This window comes from Theropithecus gelada, chromosome 7b (assembly GCF_003255815.1).
Source record: "Theropithecus gelada isolate Dixy chromosome 7b, Tgel_1.0, whole genome shotgun sequence".
Taxonomy (NCBI): domain Eukaryota; kingdom Metazoa; phylum Chordata; class Mammalia; order Primates; family Cercopithecidae; genus Theropithecus; species Theropithecus gelada.
In genome coordinates, this window is record NC_037675.1 from 28,013,989 (window position 1) to 28,027,688 (window position 13,700).

A 13,700-nucleotide genomic window follows, 5' to 3' on the forward strand; every position below is an offset into this window, starting at 1 on the left:
TCTCTTGTATTATCTTCTTGTTTCACATTTAGTATTGTTTTATTACTAATTATTTTAATAATTACAGGAGAACTTAAAATATTTTATGTGTATGTATGTAGTGATTTATGCACATGCATACATACAATTTAAGGTAGTGTAAAAATAATAAATTAAGAATGAACTTATAATAATGACTAAAATAATCACATACCTGGAGGAAAAATACAGGAAAATATATTCCAGTGTTCTACACTGGAAACTACAAATCTAATTAAGAACAATTAGATGGACCTAAATAAATGAAGAGATATTCTGTGTTTATGCATTGGAAGACTAAATTTTACAAAGATGTTAATTTTCCCCAAATTTGTATGTAGTTTTATTACAATCCCTATCACAGATTTTTTTTTTTTTTGCTCTATCTTTAGAATATATGTAGAGTCCAACTTATCACCACCCCCACTACTAGAATTTCCGAGTCTACCATCTTATTTTTCTTAGCTGGTCTTACTGCTTCTGCTTTGGTTTTCTTGTAGCATATTCTCATCAGAGGCACTACAGTGTTAAAAAATAACAATATGTTTCTACTTATACGAAACACTCCAATTCTTGCCAAATTGTAGAGTAAAAGCCTCTCTTAATCTCCCCTTCCCTTAACACCTGTGATCTCATCTCCTACTACCCTCTCCTTGTTTACACTGTTGCAGACCAATTTTCCTCCTTCAAGAGCTTGAACATCCTTAGCACAGTCCACACCCGGGTCTTTCCATTGCTGTAACCTCTGCCTTAGTGTTCTTTTCTCAGTTAACAACATGCTTATCCCCTCACTTCCTTCAGGAATTTACTGACTACAAGTCTTTTGGATGACCACATTTAAAAATGCAACCAGTCAACACCAGGATCAGTACCTGACACAGTGTCTTCAATAATGTACATGCAGTTCTGCATTCAGTAAATGATTGGTGGACACATCTAATATACTCATCCTATGGCTTGAAGGATGCCAATGTAGATAACATTTAATATTTACTTTAAAGCAGAGGTGTCCAATCTTTTGGCTTCTCTGGGCCACATGGGAAGAGGAGGAATTGTCTTGGGCTACACATAAAATCCAGTAACACTCGTGACAGCTGATGAGCTAAGAAAAAAAAAAATCACAAAATAATCTCATAATGTTTTAAGAAAGTTTACAGATTTGTGTTGGGCCACATTCAAGTTTACAAATTTGTGTTGGGCTTCATGTGGTTGGGGATATAAACATAATATAACAACTACCATCTATATGATTTGCAATTTATGCAACACATTCACATACATTTTTCATTTGAGCTTCAGTAATAAGCTCAAGTGCACTGTAGAGAAAGCAGATGTTTTACAGATGTAAAATTGAAGAGGTTTAATATTTTGCCAAAATGGAAAAGCTGTGTCTTAAAGCCTGATTTTCTGACTTTGAAACTTTCTTTGTTTAATCATATAAGACTGTATTTTGTTTAGAACTCAGAGAATTTGACAGAAGAGCAAAATAAAATCTATGCCCACTGTAAATTTAAAATGTTTTGTGGATCATAGCTGTGGCATGAGAAACAAAATGGAAAACTATGATACCCGGTTCCCTCAGGCCAGTTTACATTCTGTAAAATGGAAATCATGCATATGTAATTCTCTTAAAGGACCTTGAGAAAATTAATGAGGTGAAGTTTGTAAAATATTTTTTACATTATATAGAGAAAAGAATTACCTTCAGGAAAGAAACTATCAATAATCCACATTTTCCTTGTACATAAGCTCAGCATATGGATTCTGACAGGAAATCCATGGCTGTTTAAGTCTAACTTTGAAATTTAATATACTGATTTTAAAAGTGTCTGGTTTCATAATTAAAACATTAAAATATTTATTAAATTATTTAATTAAAAAAGGCAAGACAAACTTATCTACCAATGGCATGCCAATCTGTAGACCATTCCTTCTATGATTAGGACACTAAAAATATTAAGGACTTTGAAGTTATTAACTTGATAGACATTCAATTTTGAAAGAAGAACATAAAATATTCCAAGGAAAAATAATTAAAATAATACTAAACAAAATAAATAAAAGATAATTATTTTGTATCTAAACTGAGATGCAGATATTGTAAGATTTGAAAGACTAATATATGAAAAATGGCATCTAATTAATAATAACTACAAAGTGACTATGAAATAACCTCCTTGCCAGCATTTTTAATATAACTTTTATTATAAAGTGGATTTATAAAACATGATAAAGCAGTTATTTATATAAAAACAAAATAAATATATATATATTTGTTTTGTTTTGTTTTGTTTTGAGATGGAGCCTCACTCTGTCGTCCAGGCTGGAATGATGTGGAGCAATCTTGGCTCACTGCAATCTCCGTCTCCCGAGTTCAAGCGATTCTCATGTCTCAGCCTCCCAAGTAGCTGGGACTACAGATGTGTGCCACCACGCCCAGCTAATATTTTGTATTTTTAGTAGAGACGGGGTTTCGCCATGTTGGCCAGGCTGGTCTTGAACTCCAGACCTCAGGTGATCTGCCCGCCTCGGCCTCCCAAACTGCTGGGGTTATGGGTGTGTGAGCCACCGTGACTAAAAAAAAAATATTTTCTAAAGTAAAATGCTAACATATAACAGAAACATCCATAAAGTGAAGTCATGATTAATAAAGTTTAAAATAATAATAATTAAAGTACAAGTATTGGTTTGTAAGCTTACTAAAATATGCATATAGTAAAATAAAATATTGATTTAGCTACTCATTCAAAATTGACACTTTATATATATAGCCACTAAAGTTTAATTTTGTAAAATGTATGAAAAATTAGGATATGCAAAATACATTATTAAAAAATCTCAGCTTTAACAAATTTTTTATAAAATCAAGTTAGTGTTTCAGGGCATTTCATAATAAATATAAGTTGATTTATCTCTCCTACAGGAATTTTGCTGAATTTTCTGCTTGGGAAATACTGCCCATTATTTTTCATTTTGATTAATTTACTTAAAACAAAGTTTAATTGAATAATAGATTCTGAATGCATGGTCCCAAGTATCACTTCATTTTTATAGTAGATAATGATGCAATACAATTCAAATGGAAAAGTTTTCTGATCATCCGAAAAAGCAAAGAAGGAAACTGTGGTAAAGGAAAATGTGATGGTCAGAGAAATGCAAATCAAAACCACAATGAGATACCATCTCACACCAGTTAGAATGGCAATCATTAAAAAGTCAGGAAACAACAGGTGCTGGAGAGGATGTGGAGAAATAGGAACACTTTTACACTGTTGGTGGGACTGAAAATTAGTTCAACCATTGTGGAAGACAATGTGGTGATTCCTCAAGGATCTAGAACTAGAAATACCATTTGACCCAGCCATCCCATTACTGGGTATATACCCAAAGGATTATAAATCATGCGGTTGTAAAGACACATGCACACGTATGTTTATTGCGGTACTATTCACGAGAGCAGAGACTTGGAACCAACCCAAATGTCCATCAATGATAGACTGAATTAAGAAAATGTGGCACATATACACCATGGAATACTATGCAGCCGTAAAAAAGAATGAGTTCATGTCCTTTGTGCGGACATGGATGAAGCTGGAAACCATCATTCTGAGCAAACTATCCCAAGGACAGAAAACCAAACACCACATGTTCTCACTCATAGGTGGGAATTGAACAGTGAGAACACTTGGACACAGGATGGGGAACATCACACACCGGGGCCTATTGTGGGGTGGGGGGATTGCATTAGGAAATATACCTAATGTAAATGAGTTAATGGGTGCAGCACACCAACATGGCACATGTATACATATGTAACAAACCTGCACCTTGTGCACATGTACCCTAGAACTTAAAGTATAAAAATAAAAAAAAGAAAAGAAAAGAAAAAAAAATGTGATGGCTTAGTTGATGTGTCAACTAAGCTAGGCTATAGTACCCAACTATTTAGTCAAAAGCCAGTCCAGATTGTAGTGAAGTCATTTTTTAGGTGTGATTAACATTTAAATCTGTAGACTTTGAATAAAGCAGATGATCCCCTATAATGTAGGTGGGCCTCAACCAGTCAGTTGAAAACATTAAGAAAAAAGACTGGAGTCCCCAGAAGAGTGAGGGATTGGGCTGCTAGACTACCTTTGGGCTCAGGACTACAGCATGAACTCTTGCCAGAATTTTCGGCTTGCCAGACTGCCCTAAAACTTTCAAACTTTCTTACTCCCGCAATTGCCTGACCCAATACCTAAGAATAAATAAATCTCTATTTTCAGATTTTTTGTTTTTGTTTTTGTTTTTTTTTTGAGAAACTTCTAAAGCGTTTTCCACAGTGGATACACCACTTTACATTTCTGCCAACAGTATACAAGCATTACCATTTCTCCACATCCTCACCAGCATCTGTTAACTTATTTTTTCAAAAGCAGCCATTGTAACTGGGATGAGATAATATTTCATTGCAGTTTTGGTTTGAATTTTCCTGATAATTAGTGATGTTGAACATTTTTTCATGTACCTGTTGGTCATTTGCATGTCTAATTTGGAGAAATGTCTGTTGGGGTCTTCTGCCTATTTTAAACCAGATTTCTATTTTTTTTTTTTTTTTTTTTTTTGCTATTGAATCCTTTGAGTTCCTTGTATATTGTAGCTATTAATCACTTGTCAGATGAATAGTTTGAAAATGTTTCCTCCCATCCTGTAGGTTAACTCTTCACTTTGTCGGTTGCTTCCTTTGCTATGCAGAAGCTTTTTAGATTGATGTACTCTTATTTGCCTAATTTTCCTTTTGTTGCCTGCACTTTTGAGTTCTTACACAAAAAATCTTGCTCAAACCAATGTACTGTAGTTTCTCAAAAAATTTTCTTCTAGTAGTTTCATAGTTTCAGGTCTTACTTTTAAGTCTTTAATCGATTTTGAGTTGATTTTTATATATGGTGGAAGATGTGAATCCAGTTTCATTCTTCTGCATATGGATATTCAATTTTTCCAGAACCATTTATTAGGAAGGCTGTCCTCTCCCCATTGTGTGTTCTTAGTGTCCTTGTCAAAAATACATTGGCCAGCCATATGGGGATTGATTTCTGGGTTCTCAATCCTATTCCATTGTTCTGTGTGTTTTTATGCCAGTGCCATATTGTTGGCTTTGTATTATAGTTTGATGTAAGATAGTGTGAGGCCTCCAGCTTTGTTCTTTTCACTCAGGATTGCTTTAGCAATGGATGAAAGGATAAAGAAAACATGGTATGTGTGTATACAATGGAATAATATTCAGTTACAAAAATAATAAAATCCTATCATTTGTAGCAACATGAATGAAACTGAAGTCATTATGTTAAGTCAGATAAGGCAGGCACAGAAAGGCAAGTATCACGTGTTCTCACTTATATGTGTGAGCTAAAAGTAGATTTCATAGAGGTAGAGTAGAATGGTGGTTACCAGAAGCTGAGAAGGGTAAGGGGTAGGGGGGCTAAGAAGAGAAGATGGCTAATACCTACAAAAATTATGTAAGATAGAAAGAAAAAGTTATATTGTTCCATAGTATGGAAGAGAGACTATACATAACAATAATTTAGTATATATTTCAAAATAGCTAGAATAATTTGAATGCTCCTGACACAAAGAAAAATGTTTGAGGTGATGTATATTCCATTTACCCTGATTTTATTATTACACATTTTATTCATGTATAAAAACATCACATGAACCTCAAAAATATGTACAATTATATATAAATAAAAATAAATTAATGAATCTCAATCTCTATGAATATACATATAAATATATACACCCTTTTATGTACTATATATGTATATATGCAATGTACAATATGTGTACAATATGTGTGTACAATATGTGTATATATACTATACATTGCATATATACATATATAAAATAGAAAGCAGATACATATATGTATAAATATATATGTATATATAGGTAAACAGTATACATATGCATAGTTTTTAAAGGCATTTTCATATGGGTAAGATTTGTTATTACCTCCCAGGAAAGGAAGTGATAAATCTTTTCATGTGGTTTCAGAGACAGATAGTTAGGACCCTAGAAATATTTATGCAAAATGGAAGGTGATATTTTAAGCAGAAAGAATATGAATCTGATTATATGGTTTGAAGTTATTGTATGAGAACAGCTTTGATTAACTAAATACCCCTTTCTCCTCAAGACTAAAGAGAAACATAAAAGCCTATAGACAGAGTGCTTAAAAAATACTTAAAGTAGATGAAACTGTATGTTTTCCAGGCTTCTGCTGTGGTATCTCAACAAGTCTTTTTGTTCATTCTTGAAGATAACCACTCAACAATGAGCTTGAGTAATGTTTAGCTTCTATATCTAATGAAATAAAATAGTCATTAAGGTTGCCAGATGAAGTTTACAAGTGAAGAGCTATGGAAAAGAATGATGACCAGATGAGTGAACATTAGAAAATGTGATCAGACTACAGAATACAGGATTTTGTTTCATCATAAATGCAGACATTTGTCAGCACCATTTCTGGCTATGAAAACTTTAGGGCAGGTAAGAGAGTGGATGATCTGATATTTAGGGATAATTAAATTTTTCTTTTAAAAAAATCTTTTAATTTCAGGGGTACATGTACGGGTTTGTTACACAGGTAAACATGTGTTATGGGGGGTTGTTCTATGGATTATTTCATCACCCAGGTGTTAAGCCTAGCACCCATTAGTTATTTTTTCATTTCTCATAATTCATATGCTATTTACTTGCCTGCTTGGTTGCTGGTCTATTTCTCACATCCCTTTCTTAGCTCTGTATCATAAATTCTCATAACGATTGACTTCTAGTTACATTCAACACATGGTAGGCATTAGTAGGTGTGAGTAGGAGGCAAGTCAAGGTATCACTCCACTCTTGTTCTGCCTACAGTGTCATTTCTTGCAGAGCCTGTTCATTCATATTGGTTTTAGCTCCTTAGGGAAAGCTCTTTGCTATGGCCTAAATATTTTGTGCTCTTTTATCCCTCCCCCGCCAATTTATATTTTAAAACCTAACTATCGATGTGATGTACTAGGATGGGGCCTCTGGTAGGTGAATGATTACTGCCCTTATCAAAGATGCTCACAGAACTGCCTTGCCCTTTCTAACATGTGAGGACACAGTGAGAATGTGCCACCATAAACCAGGAAATGGGTTCTCACCAGACACTGAATCTGCAGGTAACTTAGTCATGGATTTCCAGCTTCCAGAACTCTGAGAAATAAATTTCTGTTGTCGCAAACCTACCTAGTCTATGGTACTTTGTTATGGTAGCCTGGGTGGACAAAGACACCCCTATTTCATGGTCCCTACTTTTGCCTGCCAAGAGGTGGGCCTTAATATCTGTTAGACAGTCTTACCTTCCTGCTATGGTAACACCATCATCTCTCATTGATCTTTTGTCCCAGGGATGGTGGTGTCTTCCTGCAGTTGCTAATTTTTGGGTTGCTTTATAGTACTCACTTATACTACTCAATTGCTTAACTAACTATCCATCTCATATTTCCTTTGCATAAAAAATTAAATAGATTTCTGTTTTTCTAACTTCATATTGTTCTTAAAGGTAGTCGTATAATTCTCTAGTAAGAGAACAGAATTTCTCCTATATGGTAATGAGTTTAGGTATGGACCCACATGCATATTAGGTCTTCTGATTACTATTCAATATCACTCCAAGAATTTTCATGACACATTGCACTTTTGTTGTTAAGTACAATCAAACGTATTCATATTTTTGTGTAGAATTTTGCATTTTGTCACTTTTATAATAAATGCCTCAGCATTACTCACCAAAAAAAACCCCTTTACTATTATTTTAGTTCTGAATTGACGATTTTAATGTGTCACGTTGTTGTTGATGAAGTGCAATTGCAATAGGGACTCTTCTACTTTTGCTATAGATTTTAGCTATTTTAAGACTAATTGCACCTTTTGTATAACTAGTTCCTTTAGAATATCTCTAGTCCGAGTGTGAAAATCAGCATTAGGAGAGAATTTATGAAGACATCGTATGTCCCAATTAAACAATTAAACAACATTTCCCTAGACACTAAGTGAACACAGCACAGGTTCCTTACTGTACTGCCTTTGGGATCCTTGCCATGGTCCCACCTAATAGGTAAGGCTGAAAAATAAAAACAGCATTCTAACAATTAAGTAACTTCAATTATCTCAAATTATTTTAATGGTTAACTTAAAGGACAAATCTAGAGAGAGGCTTTTTAAAATAATGAAATCCTGGGATTTATTTCTCTGCTCTATATGTGGTTCACAACTTCACCCATATATCAAACATTAATGTAGTTCACAATATCCTCAAGGGTGTCAGAAATCTGTCTACTGTGCTGAACTGGACTTTGAGTGTAACCCAGTTAGACCCTAGGGAGAAAGTGAATATTAAAAGCAGCATGCACTAAAAAGGAAATCCATTGGGAGAAGGGCAACATTCTGTTCTGCCTGGATCGGAGCTCAGTGACCCAGATGCAGCAGAGTGACCTAAGAGCTCCCAAAACAATTCTCTAGCTTCCAGAGTGAATGACACCTGGGACTTAAAACTCAGAAATTCAGAGTTTACATGTAAGGAAAATGCTGAAATGATACCAAATTATGTTTTAAAAAATCTGTGTATTCAGTGTTCTTACACATATATTTGAAAATTTAGGTAAAAAACAAATTTATATATGGTAAGAAAAGCAAACATACATATATGAGTATATATATAAGTATTTTAATGTTTTCATATCAACTCATCTCTGAGTTAATGAATAGTATATTCTCAACATTTCAGTCTACTTATGACATATATACTCAGATCCTACAATCAAATATACTATATGCCACAATGTTATGAGTTACCTCAACTTCAAAAATCAAAGGAAATGAAATATCCCTCTTTATATATTTCTCCAAATGGTTACAGTTCTTCTTTTGGTACTTACTGACCCTATTCAACATTAGAATTCTTCTCAGCAAAGTAGCTGAGAATCTCCAGACTTTTGTTATAAAAAGTATTTCAGATATGATACTTCTTTTATAACACAAAAGTAATCAATAAGAGTCAGCTCTTTAGGATGAGAAGATTCACCAAATGCTGAAGGGATTTGAAGGAAAGAGATTGTTCCATTCTCACTGCCAGAAGGTCAGATTCAATTTGATGCCACACTTTTTGTTTTTGTTGTGGTGGTTATCTCAAAGCTTTCACGTAGTTGTAACTCTGAAGTGGAATTCTAAACAGCAAAGAAATAAGAAAAAAAAAAAAAAAAAAGTTCCACAAGAGTTCTAAAGGTTCTTATGGAAAAAGATTTCTTAAAGAAAAATAAAAAATAAAAAATGAAACTAGGGCAAGGTAGTCTTAGAAGTTTTGGCTTTGAGTTATAAGCACCACAGAAAAAATATAGTTTGTCAATTTAGGTCTAAATTTAACAGGCGATATGCAGGTGGTAAAGCATTTTGTCAACTATCTATGGGTCATGAGGCTTCTCTTGACTTCGTAAAAGTTTGCAGATCTCTAATTATGTACTAGAAATTCCATACCTAAATCGGAACTAGTAGCTGTTATGTTACTGGTTATCGGCGATAGTTCGGTAACTAAACCCTAAGGAGAAATTTGCTTGCATTTTACAAATCAAAGACAATTATTAAAATAAATTTTGTTTTTTGATGTATAAAGGCCAAGTAATGTATAATCAGAAAATTTCCTTATTACAGGGGTTTATTTAGTGTTCTATTTACTTCTTAGGAATTATACTTAGTACAGTAGACAGACCTCAATAACACAGATAAGACTAGGTGTTCAAAATTATATCTTCGTAACCGCCATATGACATGATTTTCTCTAGGGAAGTTGTTCTCTCTCTAATTATTTTTTTAAATCAGTTGCTATAGTTTAGTGCTAATGAAATAACATTACAGTTTGTCACTACATTCTGCAAAAGTCAAGATGTCCTGTTGATTCAAACGGTAACAGTGGTATCTGGATTTATCTTATGTCAGGGTCAGCTTTGTTCCACAAGGCAGCAATGTTCTGAGATCAGTCCGTAATGATAGCAAAGAGTAACACAGAGTTATTCGGCTTAATTTGGCTCAAGTGAAACAGAATGAAAGTTCAAAATGTCCAAATTGAAAGTTGCTCTCTTTCTCTAAAGAACTACTCCATCCTCTGCAGAATAGTTGCTAGACTGGGGGCCCCAGAGCCACAATGCCTGAATTTGATTCCTGACCCTGTCAATAGCTAACTGAGTGACATAGGTAAATCATTTGCTTCAGTTTCCTCATCAATTAATCTGAAATAATGATACAAGCCACCACATAGGGTTGTTATAAGGATTAAATGTGTTAATATATTCAAACTGGTATTGTTACTCAGTGAATAACGGCAGCATTATTCATGTTGTCTTTCAAGATAGGAATTTTACTATTTGCCTTGACTTTCAAGACAAGAATCTAGGGTCATTCGATATTCCTCCCTTTTCTCATCATGCTCAAGTCCTGTCATTTCTATTATGTTAAAATTTATCACATTTTTCTCTTTCACTTCTCCCTCATTAATGTTGAACTTGGCTCATTGCAACTGATATCTTTTTTTATTTTACATTCCCTACAAAGTATTTATGGAATTTTCAAGCATAAATTTGTTTGCTGGTTTCCTGTTGATTGCTGCAGTTCTTGTCAAGTTTTGTGAAAAGAGTTTACATCTTTTTTTACAAATAAAAACTTTCATGAGAGTCCCATATGTACAAAAATATCAGCACTGAAATTCTCTAGTTGCAGTGGCAAATAGGGATTCGGAATCTTTTCATTCACTCTGCAGTTTACTATGTCTGAATTGTAGTTTTTCTTTTACCTCTGCATATTCCTATGCTTACTACTATTCTTTGGTCAAATACTTTCATATATTGACTCAGAGAACTCATAGTTTATATTATTTAAATTATGCTTCTGTTTCTACAATTATCACATTTACATACTGCTGTCCTGTATTGCTATTGTCCTTCTTTAACTGGACTCTACACATAAGAAAATGAATTGAGTTTACCTGTCTCGTGTTCCTTAAAACTTCTAGTGTACAATTTTGTGTACTACAGATGCTTAATAGTGTGTGAACAATAGATCAATTATGTTTCATGTCTATTTTCTGTTCTCTCCTCACTTAGGATAAGATCCACCCTGCTCCTGTTTATGCCCCATACTCCACCTTGTTGTTCTTGGTCATCTAGTGCCTCCCCAGAGTAGTTTTCCACTTGGTCTATGTTTCATTCTTGGAGGATGAGTTTGTAGGAACTACTTCATTCTGACATCAAAAATCTTGGTGCCTGTCATATTCGTTTTCCATTTCTTCTATGATAAATTATCACAAACTTAGTGACTTAAAATCACATATATTGACAAATTATTCTAAATTTCTGCATGGATATCACTGGGCTAAAATCAAGATATCAGAAAGGCTGCCTGGAAAGACCTCTTCATGGAGGTCTACAGGAGAACCATTTCTATCTTCTCTACCTTCTAGCAGCCATCTGCAATTTTTGGCTCATGATCCCTTTTCTGCCTCTCGAAAGCTAGCATTGGTGGGTTGAGTCCTCACATCTCATCATGCTCATGTCCTCTTCCACCTTCCTTTTCCGCTGTGAGGGAGTTTTAGGATTACATTAGATCCACACAGATAATCCAGGGTAATCTCTCTATCCCAAGCTCTTTAATTTAGTCCTATCTACAGAGTCCCCTCTTTTCATGCATGTAACATATTGACAGGTCCTAGGGATTATTAGGATGTGCATATCTTTTGGAAGCATAATTCTGCCTGTCAGATCTGGGATTATTTATTAGGATGATATTGATGATAATACTGTGCAATTGCATAGTATGTGTATGTTTTCAAATTCCTTTCTTCTCATTTAGTCTAAATAACATTTGTAAAGGGTATTTGTCATGTCATTTTTCTCGCACTAATCTTACAAACTTTCATTTATGTATCTAGTGTCATATACATAGGCCTAATTACATACCTGAGTCTCCACTAGATCAGAACGTGAAGGTGTAGATTATACTTTGTTTATTCCTGGACAAACTATAGCTTGTATTTAGTTTTATTTACTTTGCCAAATCAGTAACAGAAAAAGCTATGTTTTAAAGGGAATTATGTGACTTATCCAATCCAATATTTAAAAATATTGTAGCCACAATTAGAACTTAAATCTTTTGAACCAAAGTTTGCCTTATGAACAAAAATTCTTTCCAACCTACCCCAGTGCTAGTAATACACTAGCCGATTAAATGTTTTCCTTTTAGGATTACGTATCTTCTGTATAGGGATGATAAAAATTATGTTTACAAACATACCAGAAAATCTGTAGTGCTATAGTTTGCATACCACTGTTATGTCATGTAAATTTTCCAGGATTGAATTTCCCACAAAGAAATTAGAGTGTTTGAAAACATGAAATTCTCAGTAGAAAAATAATTTGTTGCTGGGCGTGGTGGCTCACGCCTGTAATCTCAGCACTTTGGGAGGAGGGTGGATCACTTGAGGCCAAAAGTTTGAGACTGAACTGGGTATCATGGCAAAATACCGTCTCTACTAAAAATACAAAAATTTGCTGGGTATAATGGTGCACACCTGTAATCCCAGCTACTCGTGAGGCTGAGGCAGGAGAATCACTTGAACCTGGGAGGTGGAGGTTGAAGTGAGTCAAGATCACGCCACTGCACTCCGGCCTGGGTGAAAAAGGGAGACTTTGGAGAGAGAGAGAGAGAGAGAGGGAGAGAGAGAGAGAGAGAGAAAAAAGAAGGAAGGAAGGGAGGGAGGGAGGGAGTGAGGGAGGGGAGGGAAGGGGAAGGGAAGGGAAGGGAAGGGAAGGGGATGGAGGGAGGGAGGAAGGAAGGAAGGAAGGAAGGAAGGAAGGAAGGAAGGAAGGAAGGAAGGAAGGAAGGAAGGAAGGAAGGAAGGGAAAGATCATCTGTTGTTTCTTTTAGAGTAAATTCAGCTGTTATCAGCATCAAATGTACTGAAACATTATTCATTAAGGTATATAAACATGCGATGTAAGTAAATGAGAAATCAAGAAAAGGATTCAGAAGTATTTTTTTTTCCTCTTTTAATAAGTTGATAATATTAAAAATAATTATTTTCTTATTGGGGAAATTTGTGCTTTTAAAGAAGAATGTAGATTTAGAAAAACTGGGGATAGGATGTTTTCAATAATTTTATGAAAGCTGACAAGTAAAAAGCAAGAAACCTTTATATTAAAGATATCCTTTGCATATAATCTTTGTTTGTACATGTTCATTAATTGTGGGCTAGAAAAAGCATAATTTGAAGTAGGAAACCTCTGGGGGAAGTTCTAAAATCCCAACACCTTTGGTATTGGTGATTTGAATGTCACTTGCTGGAACCAGCTAGTGACCTCTGTTCTATCCTGTCTTTGGCTCAATTTTAATCACACAGAACAACCAGATGATAGAGAGGTGTGTGCCTTTTCTGTAGTCAAATAAGACTGGCTTTTATTCTAGGAAGAATTCTCCCTGGAGTTCAATTTAACCTGTGTTTTTCATCAGGATGCTACGAAGACCTATTAGGACCTAGGATACAACAAATTGGGCATAATCACCTCAGGCTCTACGGCTTACAGCAAAGATATACCTCCTTGTTAGCCTGTTTGGAAGGATAAATGTTTTTG